General features: G+C 39.6%; 1 long non-coding RNA gene across 1 annotated transcript in view; it reads left to right on the plus strand.

Moving 5' to 3' along the window:
- Nucleotides 1–21,334, plus strand: part of LOC132344995 (uncharacterized) — a 34,014-nt gene extending 12,680 nt beyond the window's left edge. Inside the window, exon 3 of the long non-coding RNA XR_009494093.1 lies at nt 21,129–21,334. This is a non-coding gene — a long non-coding RNA (uncharacterized lncRNA). The remainder of the gene's footprint in view (nt 1–21,128) is intronic.
- The last annotated feature ends 975 nt before the right edge of the window (nt 21,335–22,309 follow it).

The following is a 22,309-nucleotide window of genomic DNA, read 5'->3' on the forward strand; positions in this document are numbered from 1 at the left end:
AGAAAGAGAAGCGGGATGACGCAGGACTAGTGGAGCAAAAATCTCACAGATGATCACAACTAGGACAAATAAACTAGTCCCAGAGACATTTTTCAGGGCCTGGGACCTGGTAGTTATAGAATAGCAGTGAGGAGGAAGGTCAGGATGATGTTAGATAGTTGTCAGGCAGTAACCAAGATGAGCTGAAACCAATTGGCTTAGCACAGTTCCTGGGATGTAGCAAAGACTTAGTTAATATCAATTGAGGGATTAAATCAATAAAGGTGTCTTCTTTCCTGTTCTCTTAAGTACAACTTGTATGATATGCCACAATCTGGTTTAAAAATCATAAAGACAAAGTGAAAACAAAGTATTTGTCTTAACCTGGTCTACAGAATAATTTATTTGTTGCTCATCAGTGTAGATTTGAAACTTTCTCTGAGTGTAAAGCTCACATCCCCTATGCTCTTACTATAAGTGAAATGATTCTCTTGTACAGGTAAGATGTTCTCTGGAAATCTGACCCAATGATTATTTAAATGAGCACAACTACCTTGTCCCTCACCTAAAATCCATGGACGTATCCAAATTTAGTCCCATTCCAGCAACATTCAAACTCAGTCAAAAAAATTATCCATTTTCTTTTATAAACTAATGGGTTTTTTGTCTCAAGAGATAAATAAAAAGTGTAACGTTAAATGCTTAATGGAAAAGATATGCATTAGAAATGCTGCCTGAGCTGTATTTAAAGTGAAAACATTAAAAACTTCACCTTTGATGCAGATAATCAATCATTAGAAACAAGTTCTAAATTAAGGATATAGATCATGTCACCTTTTTCTAGATCTTATTCTGAGTCTGAAGAAATTCTCCTACCATAGAAGAAAAGATGACAGAACCACACACAGGAAAAACTAATAGCAACACCAGCAAAATCATATCTTCCTTGATTAATATGAAATAACCCAGTTGATAACGGCTGAAAAATGAAAGTATGGGTGTTGTGATATCTCATGAGATTAACTCAGTAATATCCTCTCTGAGTAAATCTTTACCTCTTCTGATATTTGTAGCTTTACATGGTAATAAAATGTAAGTGTAAAAATGAACTGAAAGAAAGATTAGCTTTGAAAAACAGCAGACAGGCTATCAGCAGCCACCAGGGTCAGTGCCCTGTTGTTCTCAGAAGAGTGCAGCACCATGACCAGGAGAAAGCTGTTCCCTGACTCCTAACAGCCTCCCAGCCCCTCACATAGAACCCTGGGTGGTTGCCTAGGCTTGCAGTCTGAGTGGAGAGAGAGAGAGCGTAGCATAATAGGATCTGAAGAGCTTGATCCAGAAGTTTGCCTTCCTACAGTGCCTCACTGGTTAAGTTCTGAGAAACCACAATTCAAAAGGAGAATTTATTGATTGATTAAATTCATAGGGACAACTGAGCTCAACATGTGTTTACTAAATAAGTTTGGAAAATAACAATGAGGCTTTTAACTTGTGTCAAGATGAAAAGCTTTTGTATTTGACAGGTGGGAATGGATATTTATTTTTTAATATTTCAAACTCCCTGGTAGTATGGATATGCAAATGTTCTGGCAATCTTTTAGTAGTTAAGATTCATTTGTAACCTACACCTCAAAAATTGGTTGTTGTTTAGTTGCTAAGTCATGTCTCTTTTGTGACCCCATGGACTTTAGCCCACCAGGATCCTCTGTCCATGGAATTTCCCAGCAAGAATACTAGACTGGGTTGCCATATCCTTCTCCAGGGGATCTTCCCAACCCAAAGGTTGATCCCACATCTCTTGCATTGGCAGGCAGATTCTTTATCACTGAGCCACCAGGAAGCCCACCTCAAAAATACTACATATAATTTACCTGTCAAAAATAAATTTTCCCAGATCTAGTCTTCACTCTTCTGGATGAGAGAATTGAAACACCAGGGGCATTTCCTCCCGGAGTGGGGGATGGGATAGGGAGCATCATGGCAAAAGCAAAAATGTAGGTATCAAAATTTCTGCTTCATTATTTTCATAATAAATTCTTTATTAAAATTTTCAAAATCATACTAATAAAACTACCACAGTCTACCAGTTCACCCGATATATAATTATTTTATTGCAGTGTTTAATTTTTGTGGGCATTAGCAATGATAGCATTGCATTCTGTTTGTAGCTATTCTAACATTGTCATTTCAGCACCTTTCTGCTACCACTGATGCAAGACCAAGTCCCCTATCCCTCATCCTTCAGTTTCCTATTACCTTAAGCAACCCAACAGAGGTGATATTATTTCAGGACATATCTGAAAATAACGTCTTAAAAAAATTTTTTTTATGTAACCAACCACCTGCATGGCAGGAAAATCACAGGAAACAAATAACCATCCCTGCATGAGTCACTGTCACCAGCAATCTCACAAGGTAATGAAACCAATTCCACACTTTGCTGGTAGCCTGTAACTGGGGGGTGAAAACCAAAGGGTTTTGATCATTCTGAGAGCAGGGGCTAGAAGAATTCCTGGATTTAAACAAAGAAGAAAGGCAGAGTTCCCTGAGTTCATTGTTCTCAGCCATTTAATTGTCCTCCTGATTCAATGTTCATCCGAGTGCATAAAACACTACTGGACTTCTAGAGACCAAACTGAGCTCAAATGAAGAAAATCGTGACTAAGGAGAAAAAGTCTATGATTAGAGCTGCAGGAAGCTGCCACCCAGAAATTTGAATGTTGAGCTCTGACAAACAAGTTCTTTCAAAGGCACTAAAGAAATCTCCTGATAATTCTTTCATTGAGTTGGTCAGAAAGAGATCTGTTCACCTGCTGGGATCCTGGAAAATTTCAAACCCCTGACTACACAGATGGTAATCAGGCTGCCACACTTTGAAATATGAAGTAGAATACTTAATTCTGGTGAAATTATGAATGAGAGAAGAAATCTCTTCCCCTGATAGGCGGGGTGGACTGAGATACATCCAGACATAAACCAGTAACCTTATTGGTGCTTATATTCAGTTTTCCCAAAGCCAAATCCAGTAAAGTGAATTTTCTCTCTTGAAGTCTCCCTTCAAGTCTAAGCATTTCAGACAAGATTCAATAAAAAATTTTAATCTAATTTTTGTGTCAGCAAAGCCCATATAAATCAGCACAAGCCCTGAAAAATTGAAGACGCACTGTTTTTTATTGAATCCATAAATCTAAGAACTTAGCATTGAACAGTTTTAAGTGTTTCTTTAAAAAAAAATAATTAGTGTGATAACAGACAGGGAAATTGAGCCCAAGGGTCTAAGAGGCTTATTCAGATCCTAGAAGCAAGAAGTATTTGGGAAAAGAATGTTGCCTAAGTAAACATGACTAAATTATCTGAATCCAACCCTAACAATTGAACGTACTATATCTTGTTCCAAAGGGTTTTACTTTGGATTTTGGTTCCCTTATATGTGTTCTAAAACCCCACTGAGAGTCATGGCACAAAAGTGCTTTGAAATCCATTTATTTTTCAAGTGAAACACTTAGACTTGGAAATTTGACAGTGAAGTTGGCACAAAGGGAGAACTTTGAGGTGGCTGCATTCAGAATTCTCTCTTCACTAACAACTTTTTTTGATCAATTTCTATTTATATAGTTACTATCTCACTTCCAATATCAAACTAAGAAAAATATATATCAATACAAATTGTGTTTATCTCTGGAGAAGGAAATGGCAACCCACTCCAGTATTCTTGCCTATAAAATCCCATGGACAGAGGAGCCTGATAGGCTACAGTCCATGGGGTCGCAAAGAGTCAGACAAGAAGGAGGGACTTCACTTACTTACTATGTTTATTCCTGCTCTATAAACCCAACAGAAACAATCTCTTGTTTGCTTTCCTAGAAAGCTACCTGAAATGTGGAAGAAAGCACATTGTGTCTTTAGTGAAGATTCAGATTATAAAGTTTGTCCTTCTCTCAACATGTATGTCCTTAGAACTCCAATTGTGGTCTACAGTGGATCAGTATTGAAACCATGTGAAAAATCTCAGGTTCCACCCAGGTCTACTGAATCAGAATCTGCATTTTAACAAGCTCCCCAGGTATTCATTAGGGCTTCTCTTGTAGCTCAGCTGGTGAAGAATCCACCTCCAAAGCTGGAGACCTAGATTCTATCCCTGGGTTGGGAAGATCCCCTGGAGAAGGGAAGAGCTACCCACTCCAGGATTCTGGCCTGGAGAATTCCATGGACTGTATAGTCCATGGGGTCGAAAAGAGTCAGACACGACTGAATGACTTTCACTTCACTACTTCCATATTCATAGAACAATGGGAGACATTGTTCTATGTAATTTCAACACACTAATCCTGTGTTTCATTTCCTGTGCACAATTTATGATTTACAGCACGTGCAAGCTGGAAACCCCCTTTCTTAGATATCATTGAGTTTCCTGTAGTGCTTCCAAGCAAACACCATCTACATATGTAGACTGATATTTAATGAGCCTTTGCTGCCTCTAGGTTTACTTCTTTATTGAAGCTTTAAATCAAGTCAAATGTTTAGCTTTATCTTAGCCCCAAATAGAACACATTAAAGAGTAACGGGAAAACAGAAAAAGGGGTCTAACGTATACTGAACCTTAATAAACACTTTAAACTTACATCCACTTTTAATCCTGTGAAGTAGGATTTTATAAAATGTTACAGATGAGAAAACAATCTCAGAAACCTTACTTGTTCTGTGTCACAAAATCGAATGACACAATCAGGATTTAAGCTGAAGTGCTTCTCATTTGAAATCCCCTGAAAAGCATAGTTGCATAGTAATGCGCAGACAAATGCAGTGGTATCAGCTGCTTTTATTATTCTTGGTTTTCCTGTGTAAGCAAGTCACATTGAAGTTATCTAAATGCTAAATAACAAAAGCGATACCAAAATCACACACCTGCTTTACTTTACCTTCCTCCAAACCACCCTCTCTAATGATACACTGGTAAATCATGTTGCAGGTATTTTTTTTAAGTTGGAGCTTTTTTTTTTTTTTTTTTTAAAGATGTATTTCTTTTTGGCTGCACTGGGTCTTTGTTTCAGTGAGTGGGCTTCTTACTGTGGTGGCTTCTCTTGTTGAGGAACACAGGCTCCAGGGTGTGCGGTCTTCAGTAGTTGAGAGTATGTACTTAGTTGCCCTGGGCAGGGATCTTCCTGGACCAGGGATTGAACCTGTGTTCCCTGCAATGGCAGGCAGATTGTTAACCGCTAGACCACCAGGGAAGCCCTGAAAATGTTTTTAATATGCAATTTGATCACCCTACTTTTATTGATACTTGGTGTGTTTAATCAACTAACTCATTGTGACTACTGAATTATTTAGGCTCATTTATGTTACATTCTTTTGTGTTTTCTTTTCTCCATATTTCTTCCTTTGTCCCTTTCACTTCCAGCCTATTATTGATAACATTTATTCTCACTCCCTCTTTTTTTCTCTCTGCCAATTTAGAATTATACTTGTATTTCTATTCTTTTAGTGTCAACATTAAAATTTTTAACAATCCTATTTTATTTCATATTTTTCTAACAAAGTCTATTTTACCCTCTAAACACTAGCCCTCTGTTTGTCTTGGATCTTGTACTTTTCATTAGTTTTAAGAGAATTGGTGGTTACTGGCTTCCCTGGTGGCTCAGTCAGTAAAGAATCCACCTGTGATGTGGGAGACATGGGTTCGATCCCTGGGCTGGGAAGATCCCCTGCAGGAGGGCATGGTAGTTCACTCCAGTATTCTTGCCTAGAGAATCCCCATGAACAGTGGAGCCTGGCGGGCTACAGTCCATGGGGTCACAAAGAGTTGGACATGACTGAGTGACTAAGCACATACACAATACTAATATTAGCATCAGTAGTTAATTTATATCCCTATTTTGATGATATCTTCCCTAATTTACTGGTTTACTACTTGATTAGATCTTCACTCAGCTATTATACATGGGGGATGAATTCACCTAATCCTAGTACCTCAAAATGGTATTTTGCCTTTACTTTGAACAATAGTTTAGCTAGTTACAGAGCTATATTTTGAAAATTATTTTCCCTCTCTGTCAACTCATAACATCTATTGTTACTTCTGTGAAGTCTGCTCTCAGCTTTATTTTCACCACTATGTAGGTAATGTCTTTTTCCCCCATTAGCATTTAAGAACTCCTACTCTTATTTTCTACATTTTGTTACTCTGGATATGGATTTATTTTTACTTTTGAATTTCAGCTTGTGGCCCTTTTCTGATGATAAATTTTTCAGTTCAGAAAAACACTAAGTCCTTCATTAACTCTTAAAATATTACCTTTCTGCTACTCTTTTTTTTCTAATTCTGGAACTCCTATTACATGTGGGTTGGGCTTCTCACTCTACTCTCTGTCTCTTACCTTTCCTTTTATACTTTATCTACATCTCCTGAATTCTAAGTCAAGTTCTCAGATCTTTCCACTAGTTCACTCATTCTTCCTTGGTTGTGTTCAATCTACTGAGTTTCTTTCAATGATTACATTTTTACTTCCTAAATTGCTATATTTTAAAAAACATCATCTCTTACCCATGACTCATCCTCATCTATTTTTGTTTATAATACCTGGTTTCTCTATGCATATATTTTTACTTTGTTTCTTTGAGGATTTTGACCATCTACCATATAATGCCATGTTCAAAAGATTATAATCTTAGTAATCTTATCATTTGGATTTCCCAGGTGGCTCAGTGGTAAAGAATCCACCTGCCAATGCAGGAGACATGGGTTCCATCCCGGGGTTGGGAGGGTCCCCTGGAGAAGGAAATGGCAACCACTCTAGTATTCTTGCCTGGAAAATTCCATGAACAGAGGAGCATGGCAAACTACAGTCTATGGGGTTGCAAAAGAGTCAAACATGACTTAGCAAATAAACAATTTCATCATTTAGTAAATCTGTTGACTATTGTGAGTTTTCATTCATGAAATTTTAGTTGCAAGATCAAATTCACAATTGTATTTTATCATTTTTCCTTTCTATTCCTCTTTGCACTCACTATACCATGTCTAGTCTTTTTATAGGTGACTGTATTAGGGTTACTCAGGTCCCCAGTCAAAAAACAGGATTTGTACTGACAGCTCAGAACTACCATTCTGGGAGTTAAAGCTGATCTAGTATCAAAGTCAGTATATGACTTGAGCCCTATCGAGCTGTCTCTGCTTCCTCTTGCCATGCTACCAAGCAGTACATTATAGGCTATAGCCCCTGAGAATGATGCTGACTCATTTTATTTCCTCAGCTCCTGAGGTGGAGCTCTCAGCTGCCTCTTTGTGTTTTCATCCTATAAAGTAGCAGATCTCCAGCTTCAGTCTCCCTAATTGCAATTTCTGTCTTTTAAATTTTTTGTCAGTAAGATGTTTATCTTCTTTTCCAGAATAACAGTGATCCTATATGTATTATTTATAGATGCTATTGCCATACATTTATAGTTGGGAAGAGACAGTTTTATACATAAACTTACAGTGCCATTGTGATCAGAATACTACCTCTCTAGTATCCTAAGGAATGAAGAGCACCACAATTGGAATCCACTGAGACTCCTTTTTTTATGTGATCAATCATATTTAAACAAAACAAAAAAAAAAGTTTTTTCAGAAATCTTGCAAAACAAAGCCATGGAACATTAATAGTCATTGCTAACAAAAATGCCCCTGTAAGAAATAATTTATGGTTAATTTGAGACAAACTGTACTGATTTTAAGTCAAACGATGAGGAGAACAAACTTAATTTTCTTCTCCAGCTAGCCTGTTCACCTATCACCTCATGTCCAGCACTTCCCCCAGTTCACATGTCTGAAGCAATCATTTCCTCTTTGTCTCTTCCCCTTTGAACAACAAAAGGATTAAAATAGATCATTTGAAATTCTCAACTGCTTGATAGGTATATTTTAAGAGTGCATTCCAAATATTGTATTAACTTTCGAATAGTAAAATGGTTTGTAGCTAATAGGAAATAAAAGATTTTATTTTGTTCCTTACAAATTGGCACTTGTCAAAATACCTCTACAAGGATTAAATTATGTGCCACTGTAGCTTCAAAACCCCCTGAAAGGAGTTCAGAGTGGAGATCAGAAATGAGGCCCTGCTCTGCTCTGGGAAAAACTGGCAGAACAGGTCTCCAGATAGATACTTTCAGGAGAAGATTTTAGGAGCCCAACTCTTGCATCTTCTCATAAATAAAATCTTTTCTAGTGATGTCTACTTCTTGTGAATCACAGTCACCAGACTGGCAGCAACCTTCTGCAAAAATGTACCCTTAATTGCGTGTACTACTCACTCTTCACCAAAATCACATATATAACTCCCCTACCTCTTTGGAACAGTTTCTCACAACTTTCTGAAATGCTGTCTCCCAGGCTATAGTCTTCATTTTGCCCCAAATAAACCTAACTCACAACCCTCACATTGTGCTTTTTTTCCTTTCAGTTAGACTGTTTACTATTAAGGAGTTTATTAGTAAGCAAGCTAAGTTGTTCGTTTGTTCTGAGCAGAGAGGCCTTAATTTCACATTAAGCCAATTTATTGCACAAGCCATGAAAACACAACAGAGTAAACAGAGGACCGACCAACACTGACTATAATCTGTGAGCTCCAAGTCAGGAGTTAGAAAATTATGCCTCCAAGCAAAACCCAGCCAATATCTGATTCTCTAGATAAAATTAAATTGGACCACTTACATATAGTCTCTGGCTGTTTTCACAGGAGCAGAATTGAGAATTTTCTCCAGAGTTAAGAATTCTCTATAGAGACTGTATAGCCTGCAAAGCTGAAAATAATTACTCAATAGAAAAAATTTGTTGACCTCTTCCCTAAATGGTCTCCCTCCTTTTTAAAATAATAATAATTAATTATTTGGCTGTGCCGGTCTTTGTTGCTGTGCAGGCTTTTCTCAAGTTGCGGTGCATGGGCTTCTCAGAGAAGTGGCTTCTCTTGTTGCAGGGCATGGCCTATGGGTTGTGCAGGCTTCAGTAGCTGCAGCACATGGGCTCAGTGGTTGCAGTTCCCGGGCTCTAGAGCACAGGCTCAACAGCTGTGGTGCATGGGTTTAGCTGCTCTGCGGTGTGTGCAATCTTCCCAGATTACGGATTCAACTTGTGTCTTTTGCATTGGCAGGCCAGTTCTTTACCACTAAGCCACCAGGGAATCCCTCTCCCTACTTTTTTTTTGAAGGAAAAATTAATAACTGGCCTGGCCACCAAAAGGAGATCTGAGTCTTCCATAATAGAAGAACTTATGTCCATGTTATTATACCAGCCTCTGAAAGAGATGAGTTTCCCCTGCCCTAATTCTGGTCTCCCAATTTTCCCTCTCTATCCACCTACTTCCCTGAAAACATTTTTTCTTCTTCCAACCTAGCCCCACTTTCCTTCTCTATCAATATCTTAATGCCCAGTTGCATACATTATATCATCCTTTCATTTTACTCAATATTTAATCATGTGTCATCACCTCTTTCATCTGCCATATCCCTTTGCTCCATGTGTAACCAGCCAGTCTCCCTCTGATATGTCTTGTATATTCTGTACTTTTCTAGTTTCACAGCCTCTTAGATTCACTCACTCAGCCAGTCTTTCAAACAAAACAACACATTCTTACAACACCTACTGTGTGTACCATGGATTCTGCTAAGCACAAGGAGCATATGGTCTGGAAAGACAGACAAACAGATAAACAAGCACATGCAATAAATTGTTACAATTGAGTTTCATTCATGACCAAAAAGAAAAAGAAAAAAGTATGGAATCAATTCTCCCTTGAATGAAATGAAGAAATTTGTGAGGCATGAAATCTGTGATTTCATGAGATTTTTATCAATAAGAGATTTACTGAATATGTCCTAAAAGTTCTAGAAAATGAAGGTTTTTATGAATTAGGTATAGTAAAATTCATTTAAAAATTAAAAGTTATTTTAAGATAAGAATGTATTCACAAGTATACTTTTATCAAATGCTTTAAAGTAGTTATAAAAGACAAGTGAGGCAACATGAAATTAATTAAATATAAATAGAACATGATTGATCTCCTGCCCTTAGGAATTCATTAACTCTCACTGATTGAATTTTAATAAATCAGAATGCATAGAGTTACCTTCAGTGGAGTTGGTGCTGCAGTAGAGGCTCCAAGAGCAAAGAACTCTTCACATTTAAAAATCCCTAAAAGAAACAATGGGTCAAATAGGGAGCCAAATAGTTGGATAGGAAATTTATATCATTTTTTGATGATAACAAAGAGAAAAAAGGGGAGGTAAAGAAGAGGAGGGAGGGGTGGAGGGAGAGATATCCTCCCAACTGATTTGGGAAATCTGCTGAAAGATGAGACTTTCTAAACATCAGTTCTCAATTTGACAGAAGAGACTGACACTGATTTGGAAATTGATCAAGATACCCAGATTTGACCCTTCCCAGTCTGTTCTATCCAGCGAAGTAGGAGCCAAAGCTGTCTGGCCACTTGTTCTCCTGGAGAAAGTTTAACTTTCTCCCTGCAGGCTGCTCTAGTGGAGAGAGAATATGTGATGAAATCTAGTTACAACAGACACTTAAAAAAAAGATTAAAACTAAGATTTGAAGAATAGACTACCTTGAAAGAACCTAAATTCTGATCATAGAAGGTTTTCAAGTGGAGCTAAAAGTGTTCAGAACGTTGTAGGGGCATGCCTCCCATCTCCACCTAGCTTCCGACTCTTGTATCTAGAGGAAGTTTAAACTACTTTTTTGTTGTTCAGCGGCCAAGTCGTGTTTGACTCTTTGTGACCCCATGAACCGTACGTAGTATGCCAGGCTTTCCTGTCCTTCCATATCTCCCAGAGTTTGCTCAAACTCATGTCTATTGAGTCAGTGATGCCATCTAACCATCTTATCCTCTAACACCTCCTTCCCCTCTTTCCCCCAATCTTTGCCAGCATCAGGGTCTTTTCTAATGAGTTGGCTCTTCCTATTAGGTAGTCAAAGTATTGGTGCATTCAGTGTGAGTCCTTCCAATGACTGTTCAGGGTTAATTTCCTTTAGGATTGACTGGTTTGATCTCCTTGTTGTCCAAGGGACTCTGAAGATCTCCAGCACCACAATTTGAAAGCATCAACTCTTCTGTGCTCAGCCTTCTTTATGGTCCAACTCTCACATCAGTCCATGACTACTGGAAAAACCATATAGACTTGACAATAAGGACATTTGTCAGCAATGTGATGTCTCTGCTTTTTAATACACTATCTAGGTTTGTCATAGCTATTCTTCCAAGGAGCAATTGTTTTTAATTTCAAATTTTAATTTTAAGCTACTTAGATAACCTTTTAGATTTATTGTAACTCTGTGGCTTTAACCAATGGTTGCATTTTGAGTCTACTGAAAGCCTGTAAGCCAGAATCTAGTGCAGAAGAGGTAGTCAAGGTGGGTCTGTACAAAGAATAAGTGGAGTAAAATGGATGAACAGACAGGAGAGGGTGAGAAATGAGGAAGCAGAAGAAGGGACCTAGTTTGTCATTTCAAGGCAGTCGAACAGATTTGCCTTGAATGGATATGTATTTACTAGTATGTAACTTTGAGGAACATTACTTAACCTCCCTGAGTCTTGATTTATCATTTAAAAGATTGGGATAAGGTTGAGATAATACCAATCTCATTAGGTTGATTTGAGGAAGAAGTGAGTTGCATGTAAAGTGTGTATCATACTTCACAGTAGATAGTAAACATTCAGGAGATACCATTTCACTTCTTGAAATCCTCATCATTCCTGTTATCTGTATTAAAAAGTAATTTAAATAACTCAAGAAATACAAAGGCATGGTGAGCTGAATTCCATCAACCAGCATGAAAGCTGTAAGGAACCTCTAAATACAAGTCTCAATGTAGCAGTGTAGATATCTAAGGATTTTTTTTTTCTGCAGTTAACTTTTATACTAGGAGCATACATGGTATTCCTTTCATATTTTTTTTTTTTATTTTAGCCACACAGAGTTATGGGATTTTAAGGTGACGTCGACACAGGGAAACCTGTGTTTTCTTTTGTTATTATTGGTATCTCCACAGTCTGTTGGCAACTAAGGGGAAAAAGTCACTGTTCAGAGATGCCTGTATGGGAAGATTTAAACCATATCAATTTCAAAGGGTGTATACAGCAAGAAAATATTGCTTCTTTTAAAAAGACTACAGCAAGAAAATATTGCTTCTTTTAAAAAGACTAATGTAAATCAGATTAAGTGATTTAAACAGAAATAAACCTGTAAAGGTTACTAAGGTGCTGATAAGCTTTTATAGCTGTTAGACAAAGAGGGGTATCTCTTATATTTTAAAGGAGGCTTACAGAGGCAGCATTTATTAAGGCAAAGAACAGTAACTGCATGAAAAACCAAACGCGACACTCCCTGGAAGATATATGACCTTTCCAGAGCTCCAAAAGGACATAAGTTCTATAGCAACAGGTTTTTAAGCCACGGTCCTGGATATTTCTTAGTTCCTGGAACACTTTCAGAAGCTCTCTTCCTTTGTCAGCAACCAACAAGGAAAACATGATTTTCTCAAAGATTTTTGTAACACATGAATTGAAATAAATATGAGCATTTATCCACTGGACACCCTCCAGTATTAGTTGAGGGCTGCCCCAAAGGCTGCTAACTCCTCTGCCACTTCAAGGCTGACAGGTTCTTCAGAGGCCCATTGCAATGGAAGGGAAGCTGCCAGCACAAGGCAGGTCTGGGTTTCCATGCCACTTCCATCACAGCCATGGCTGAAATCAGAGGTAAACTAAGGGAGTGTGGCCCTGGGCACAAAAGGCATTGCTACAGTGCCTTTTTGGTTGGGTGACAGGGTGTCAGGAATAAATCCTTCTGCACTGAGGACATATTGTACACATGTCCAGATGGAAAGCACTGTGAGTGCTCTGAAGACTCCACCCATGGCACATGACTTACCACATCGTATGTTGATAAGATGGGAGGGAGGGGGGCAGATGGCGATACATGCTCACCCAGCTACTGACATGATGGAACCAAAGCAGGCAACATGGAGACCTTGCCTCTGGCACTTCCGTTGTGCACTCTCTCCCCCTTTGGCTTTACCTAGCAAAATCCTACATGCCTCAAAACATTACTCAAATCCCTTTCTAGGCTGCTTCTGTTCACTAAAATTTTCTTTGACTTTTTGCAACCATGTGTTTGTCCAGGCTGTTGAAGGACACAGGAACAAAAAATATCCACTTCACTGGGAAGGTATCTTTAGGCCAAAAAAGAAGGTAGGCAGTTCCATATAATCAATGAACTAGCTTATTAGAGGGTAACATACTTGATGGGGCAGACAACAATCCAAAGGCATTCATAGCTGCACTCAACACTGGTGAGCGGCCACTGGGACAATCTTATACTTAACCTGAGGGTATGGAGGTAGGGGCTTGGAAACAAGATGTGCACTTCTAAGTCAAGTTTCATGAATGTGTAACTATTATCATGTGCCCTGGGAATATGTCAGGGAAGATTTTCATCATTGACTGGGGACTAACAGAGCGTAGGGGCTACCTGGTCCTCATGATTATTAAACAATGTTAACTACAAAGTCCTTGATGACAGAAGTGATTCACTGCATAATGCAGTGCTGGGTAGGGTCAATAGAAGAACAGGAGGAACCGATGCCAAGTAGCATCAGTTGTGCTAATAGCCACACACAGGCAAATTTCTGGAACACTCAGATCAAGCCTGTATCTTCTTCTTCCTGTTGGAGTCCAAGTCTGTCCATTCTTCCTGGCATTCTTTCTGTTCATATCCATATTCAAAGTCTTCCTTGTTTTAGTCTGTGTCTACACGTCTCTTCCAAAACCCTTCCTTGACTCCTCCAGCAAGATACAAGCTCCTGTTTAGTGGCACTTCTCGCTTTCTATCTTACAGCTCTTTATGTGCTTATCTCACCTCTTCTCTCAGATATAATAATAAATCCGTAACATGAGGATCCACATCCCATTGTTTCTGTATACTTCATGTCCTGTAGCACACGGCATGGCTTATTCCAGATATTAAATAAATACTTATTGACTAAATAGAGATTGAATTATAAGCTTGTTGCAGACTGAAGTTGTGGAAATATTTGTGTGTGCTCTCAATATTGCCACATGTCTCATGCTGCTTGAGGCAGAAATTTTTTGTGTGCTTCCCAGACCCCTTTTCTTCTCCCTCCTGGCACACATCTAGACTAGAAGTCTAGTCTTTCTTGCAGTTGGGTGGGGGAATGTTACTGCATTTGCTGGTAGATGGGAATGCAAGTGATATGTGCCACATTTAGGCTCCAAGAAGGTCCTCTTGCTGTCACTCTTCCATTCATTTAGACGGTCCATGAGAAAGTGCCACTACCCCAGTGGAGTAGAAGCCTCCAGACAGAACAAGCACAGGCTCTGAAAGACTAACTCCCCTCATCTCTTCCCTGACCCACGTTTCACAGGAACACGAGCGAAGACTTAACCTTTGGTAGGCTACTGAGATTTATGACTATTTATTATGATACTTGGGCTTCCCTGATAGCTCAGTTGGTAGAGAATCTGCCTGCAATTCTGGAGACACCAGTTCGATTCCTGGATCAGGAAGATCTACTGGAGAAGAGATAGGCTGCCCACTCCAGTATTCTTGGACTTCCCTTGTGGCTCAGCTGGTAAAGAACCCATCTGCAATGTGGGAGACCTGGGTTTGATTCCTGGGTTGGGAAGATCCCCTGGAGAAGGGAAAGGCTATCCACTCCAGTATTCTGGCCAGGAGAATTCCATGGACTATGTAGTCCATGGGGTCGCATATAGTCAGACATGACTGAGTGACTTCCCCTTTTTTTTGCATTATGATACTCAGCCTACTCTGATCAACAAAAACTCTTAACAGATATTTTTAAATAACCTTATTAACTCTATTTGGAAGATAGTAATGCCATGTTTCTTTGAATTTAAGACACATTATGGAACATCATTATGTTCCATTGAGAAAGAACGAATGCTGTCAATCAAGTTATGACAACCTGTCCCAATTTCCAAGGAGTTAAACTGTACAAAAAAGGGAATCTTAGAATCAATGAAATACCATAATGATAACTTGTGTGTAAAATCGTTCTATCATTTACAAAGTGCTTTAGTGAAATATTCAACCCATTTTTGTAACAAGCATTCATTTAGTCACTTTTTTTTTTTCTAAATATCATTCTTGGTCCTGAGTATAAGACATAGTCCCTGACCTCAGAGGGTGAACGGTCTAATAAGAGACACTCATAATTAAAAATAATTACAGTTCATTTCAGTAAGCATAAGAATAGCTAATGCATACTGTACATGCTTTGCACTAGATGCTGTGAATTACACATATTTCAGGGTTATGTCAGTCCCATGGGATCAGTAGTGTTTTAGTAGTGCGCCACCCAGTAAGTACATCAGAGGGCAGTGTACACAGTCCAGAAACAGCATTGTAAAGAGGGTAACTAAGCGTGTGATTGGGGTGGGCTGCATCAAGCGTTGTGTTACTGAGAAGACAAGGCTGTAACTATGCCTTGAAACTGAAAAGTGTCCACAGGCACATAGCAAACATTCCAGGGTGAGGGAAAAGAGGTACAGAGCAAAGAGGTAATGAATGTTTCCAAGATGCTGGTGTCCATCTTCTGAGGAGGTGGGAGGTCAAGGAAGATAAGTTTGGAAAGAGTGTAGTGAATAATTAACAAGAAGCTTCCTGTGTAAGGTGAAAGTGTTTGGACTGGTTCACTGGGATAATTAGAATTTGAGAGAGATTTTGGGGAGGAGTGGATGTGGGTCTGGATATTACCAAAATAAGGTCAAAATGGCAACTTAAAAAAATAATCCATGAATTTGTCTACATTTTTAGGCACTGAATGTAGTGCCTATATTGTCATCACTGAATGTGACGCAAGAAGATGAGATGGTTGGATGGTATCACTGACTCAATGGACATGAGTTTGAGCAAGCTCTGGGAGCTGGTGATGGACAGGGAAGCTTGGCATGTGCAGTCCATGGGGTCACAAAGAGTCAGACACAACTGACTGAACTGAACCGATAAGCACTGAGTTCAGATTAGCAAAGAAATAGGATCCTTTATGTCTTGGTATCACTCAATCAACAAGAATGAAAGATAAATAAGGAGATCCCTATTTAGATGGCAAAAACATCAAGAACATTTGTTACTGAAATTCATTTGAATTGATTTCATATTACACATGCATAAAAAGATAATTTTCTATTCCTTTTGCAGTTTTATGAGTTATTACCTAAGACTTTACGGCAATCATTCACAAATCCATTCAGTCCACTTATTACCTCTGGAATATTTTCTTTTAAAAATATTACTAGGAGCAATTTTAACCAGACCAAGTTTCAAGCTTTAAAAGGCAGCTATTTTACATACACAGTAAGTACTTTTTCTGAAAATTTTGTGTTATAGATTCATAATTCACAGTGGGATACCCCTGTTAATATGCACTCACAGCTGCATGCAGCCCTCGGAACCATTATTATATTAAGAATAATGTAAAGACACTTGAACTTATTCTGTATCATCATGCATATTACTGAGTGTGTGTCATTATGAATAGCAGTCACAGCACACATCATAATGGTATGTTAAAGACAGCGTTGTGGTGTAAACTAAATGCACATTAAGAATACTCAAAACTCTACTGAATTTTAATCGTCCTTATTCATAGGACACAGAGCTCTAATGATCCTCAAAATGCGTGTGATTTAAATAAGCCATCTTTATTCCATTCCATTTAAACCCTTGGTGTGAGTTAATCAGCTTGGGTGGCCTCATTCCTAGTGATGGAAGTGAAGAAATCTTGGCTCACGTGTAGAGAAATGTGTGGTACACAGTGAAAAACAAAGTGAATCATCTCTAACACGTCTCACTAAAGACATCTTACTCACTTCCGGTCCTGCTCATAAAGTTGTATGAATTTAGAAGGGACTCGCTGATGGAGTCGCCCCTTCTGAAAAGCTCGTCTCCAAAGGACTTTAATATAAAATAATTACAACTAAATAAAAATGTTGCCAAAGTTACTCTCAAAGTGTAAAGCAGAGACTTAATAAGAAACAACACTAGAGGGAAGGAGAGGGTGAGACAAATTGAGAAAGTAGCATTGAAACATCATGCTTCAGTTCAGTTCAGTTCAGTTCAGTTGCTCAGTTGTGTCTGACTCTTTGTGATCCCATGAATCACAGCACACCAGGCCTCCCTGTCCATCACCAACTCCCAGAGTTCACTCAGACTCACGTCCATCGAGTCAGTGATGCCATCCAGCTATCTTATCCTCTGTCGTCCACTTCTCCTCCTGCCCCCAATCCCTCCCAGCATCAGAGTCTTTTCCAATGAGTCAACTCTTCGCATGAGGTGGCCAAAGTACTGGAGTTTCAGCTTTAGCATCATTCCTTCCAAAGAACACCCAGGGCTGATCTCCTTTAGAATGGAGTGGTTGGATCTCCTTGCAGTCCAAGGGACTCTCAAGAGTCTTCTCCAACACCACAGTTCAAAAGCATCAATTCTTCGGTGCTCAGCTTTCTTCACAGTTCAACTCTAACATCCATACATTACCATATGTAAAACAAATATTTAGTGGGAAGTTGCTATATAACACAGGGAGCTCAAACCAGTGCTGTATGACAACCTAGAGGGGTGGAATGGGGTAGAGGGTGGGAGAGAGGTTCAAGAGGGAGGGGATATATGTATACTTATGGCTGATTCATGTTGTTGTATGGCAGAAACCAACACAACATTGTAAAGCAAATATCCTCCAATTAAAAATTTAATAAAGGAAACAACACTAGCAATAATCATACCTAACAAAGCTCCATCTATCAAACTCATCTCATTGATTTTAGTAGCTTTATTTCCTCTGATCTGGTGAGTGTAGCATTGCAGAGGAAAATACCAGGCCTACTACAAGGAATTGCATGATTCCTCCCAAATTTCTTCCAAAGAATATGAACTGCCAGTGAATAAATATGAGGTCTTATGTTCTACTAAAGTGGAACTCACAGTAATCTTTCTCTTTTTCATGTTTAAAACTCTTGTGCTTGGTGATTTGCTTTCAGAGGAGTGAGAAAATGTATGGACACAATATTAAATCCTTTGGACACCTCTAACCGGTTAGAGGGGCTTCCCTGGTGACTCAATGGTAAAGAATCCTCCTGCTAATGCAGAAGACGTGAGTTTGATCCCTGGGTCGAGAAAATACCCTAGAGGAGGAAATGGCAACCCACTCCAGTATTCTTGCCTGGGAAATCCCATGGACAGAGGAGCCTGCAGTGGCTATAGGCCCTGGGGTCGCAAAAGACTCAGACACGACTTAGTGATTTGGAATAGACTGCGTTAGCTGTGGTTTGTCTGCTTCTTCTGAAATATAGTTTCCTTTGTGAACCGCTGCTTCCTGGTCCCATTCAGAGTTGTTAGTCCCAGTGTCCTGCCCTCACTAGGTCAATGGTGAATCCAAACCTTGCCAAAATAGCTAGGCATCTTGGGGCCTCGACATTAATGAAGGGATAGAAACCTGACCCAAGCAGAGCAGAAAGTCTTCTCCAAGGGTTCTAGAGCTAATGGGAAAGACACCTATTACCCATGAGAAATGCTAAAGTAGTCAAGTGTTTCCAGCTAAATAACAGCTATGAGATTCCCAGCTGCCATTTTGCCCACCTTGTGCAGAAGCCTAAATGCTAAACACCAAAGCAAAGTGAAGGAATGCAAGTGAAAGAGTCACGAAAGAGCGTTTGAGCTCCTGGTTGCTGCTTTGAATGAGATTGGCTGCATCTCTGGACTTTTCATGGATGTGAATTCATGAAGATTTTTTCGTGCCTAAGTTACTTTGAGCTGGATTCCTGTAAGTTGAGAGAGGGAATCCTAAACAGAGATGACTTTTTTCAGTCATTAAGCATCCAGGCATCATTTTTTCCAATAAGCTCAAATTTCCCTGGGGCATCCTGTTCCAGTTCTTAGTCCTGGTGCTTCATGTGGGCCTCCAGCTGCAGCTACAGGCTTGGCCAACTGGAGCATCAGATTCCCTTGAACCACAGTGACTTGTTCAAGAATGGGAATGTACTCCAAACAGAGCCAGTGAGGCAGGATTTTGGAAGGATAAAGTCTCTTTTCCACTAGATTTGAACATTGGAGAAACCAAGCATTAAGTTTATAGGGATTACTATGCTAGGCCTAGCTGTGAAGCCAGTAGATCAGAAAGCAGAGTGGAGAAATGAAAAGAGAGAGTAAATATTCATGTATCATTTGCAATCCTGAGACCCTAGAACAACCTGTATCAGAAGCTATAGCTGCTCTTAGGTTTTTAATCAATTATTTTTCTTTTTTAGTTAAATCAGCTTGAAGTTTTGTTTTTAATTTTGACTACTTGTAATTGATCATTCTAATGCACTAATAGTCACTTGGACAGCAAGGAAATCCAACCAGTCCATTCTGAAGGAGATCAGCCCTGGGTGTTCTTTGGAAGGAATGATGCTAAAGCTGAAACTCCAGTTCTTTGGCCACCTCATGTGAAGAGTTGACTCATTGGAAAAAACTCTGATGCTGGGAGGGATTGGGGGCAGGAGGAGAAGGGGACGACAGAGGATGAAATGGCTGGATGGCATCACTGAGTCGATGGATGTGAGTCTGAGTGGACTCTGGGGGTTGGTGATGGACAGGGAGGCCTGGCGTGCTGCGATTCATGGGGTCACAAAGAGTTGGACACAACTGAGCAACTGAACTGAACTGAATGCACTAATAATTATTTGATAAATGGGTTACATTGTTGATATAATATTTGTCGATTTCCCTTGATTTTCTCTCTTCATTACTGGGATGAAATGGTTCTGTGGCCTTTACTCTAGTCTTGGAGATACCTGGGAACATGATCCTATAAATCCTCCCATAACACTAACAGAAGAAATTTTAGGAATATGCCTGTTCTTGATCCAAAATAAATGAGAATCCAGCCAAGGACTATATAGTAGACTAAGAACCTATATCTTACTGTCAAGATTGTTCAGGAAATAATGAGCAACTTTCATTGGTGAGAAAGTTGCACTACAGAATAAAAGAATTATAATTCTGAGAGGATCTAAGTGAGTAGCTAGTCATGAAAGCTAAAAGGACCCAGAGGGGCCCCTAAACTGAGGCTGTCTACATCGACTCACTTTCATTGCATTCCAGGTGCGGAGTGGGAGGGAAGTCAGAATGGGTGCCTGGAAGTCTTGGGACGTTTGCTCTGCTGGTCCACTCACGCTATTATTATGTCCTGTAGCTTTTCCTGAAGCTAAACAATCATGGGTGAAGTCAACTGTTTCTTCCTAGTCTGTCAATCCAAACCCATGATCAGTGCTTCTGTAAAGCAGAGAGAAATGGCAATTATAGAACATAATTACCTCCTATGCTGGGAGACTCATAAACATAGTTTTGAAAGGAATGATCTATCTTTGGAAATATGTCACAGATTACAAGGAAGAACTTTAAGTAAAATTTATGTATGTATATATGGAGAAGGAAATGGCAACCCACTCCAATATTCTTGCCTGGAGAATCTCATGGACAGAAGAGCCTGGTGGGCTACAGTCCATGGGGTCGCAAAGAGTCAGACACGACCGAGACTAAATAACGTAATAACAAAGTATGTATATAACTTGCCGTCAACCCATAGTTCTGTTGATTATCCCCAAAATCCTCTTTTCCTAAAGCTGTCATCTACATATTCCTCCTTATCAAATAACAGTTTGGGTGGAATTTTATCTTCCTCAAAAGTCTCAACATCCATGTATTTTCCTCTGCCTCCTACATTTATAACTCTAGTCTAAAATTCCTTCTGGACTGCAGATATGTATTTCCACTTTCCCTCTCCACCTGGATGTCCTTGCCAGCATCTAAAATTCAAAATTTCCGAACTCAGCTCCTAAAGCAATGTGGTATTTCAATGGCAAAAGATGTAGTATTTCATTTCAAGCAAAGCTGTATATAAATCTTGTCCCTACCACTCAATAGCCATGTGAAGGTAACAAGTAATTTAACCTCTCTGGCCTCAGTTTTGTGGTCTGTAAAATGGAGATTAAAAATACCCATCTCTCAGTACTGTTGCAAGTGATTCAATTAAGCCTGTTAGAACTAGAGCTAATGTTTAATTTCTATTCCTCTTATTTCCATAGATGTGAATAATCCCAATGCCCCTTCCAAGAATGAGAAAGAAAACCAAGGACCACTTCCTCCAACTCTGCACCCTTGATTCATTTCTCCCTGCAAAAGGAGAAGTTCTCTGGTGAGTTCAGAAGGACTTGAAGCTGCTCAGGTTAGTGTCTTTCAAGTTCTTTCTTTCAGAAGTGCCTGCCTTTAGAAAGGATTAGTTCTTTTTAATTTGTTTCCAGTCCTGTGATAAATGCCTACAGTTGCCTAGTTTCACTAGTTGCTAAATCTGTTTGATTCAGGTGAAAAATATGGGCAAGTCCACGTGGCCAGAGACTTTGATCTGCATGTGACTAACTCCTGTGTCCTATTCATAAATGGTTTCCAATTTGGAGAGAGAAATAAGAATATTATTTCTTTTTTTTTTTTTCAGAATTTAACTTAAAAAACAAACTAAACCTTTTAGTTTTACTGGAAAAAAAGTGAAAAACTAGTATACAGAATTCCCATATACCTTCCTGTATCCCTCTCAAAATGTGAGCATCTTGCATCTGCTAGGTGCAGGAAGTTAACGTCAGCACAGAACCATTAACTCATACACAAACTGGGCCGGGGTCCCATCAGGATCCCTGGTGAGGTATCTGCCTCTGGTCTGCACACTTGCTCCCATGTCTCTGGGCTTGGGACATGTATGAGGAGTGCTGGCCTGGTGCTTGTGGGGCGCCTATGTTTGGGGATTGGTTGCCATGTTACCCCTGATGTTGGGGAGGCACATGTCCTGGCCTCACAGCAGTGAACAGCAGACCAAGTCCCCTGTCCTGATGCTTCTCGTGCTTGGGGGTTTTCCTTAGTTTTCAAAAGGGACAGTACTGTTCATCGAGTTGAAAGCACTAAGCCTCGAAATGTAGTCAGTGGAGTGGCTCCCTCCCATCGCCACTCCCCAGGGCCCTGAGTACCAGGCTGGGGTTGGGTGTCCTTGGAAAGAGTCTGACTTAGCACAGGCAGAGAGCATCTGTGAGGGAGTGAACTCAGGTGGGGCCCCTAGCACCCTTGCTGGGAGGATGGCCACACACCCTCGCCCTGGCCTGTGGCTCCCAGGATTCCTTGCTGCCTCCATCCTCTGCTCTGTTCCCAGAGTTTTGGAATGATGGAGAGAACCTCAGACAGATTGGCAGAAATACCTTGGTTTGGTCAGATCCAACTTTAC

The sequence above is a fragment of the Bos taurus genome, chromosome 3, assembly GCF_002263795.3.
Source record: "Bos taurus isolate L1 Dominette 01449 registration number 42190680 breed Hereford chromosome 3, ARS-UCD2.0, whole genome shotgun sequence".
Taxonomy (NCBI): domain Eukaryota; kingdom Metazoa; phylum Chordata; class Mammalia; order Artiodactyla; family Bovidae; genus Bos; species Bos taurus.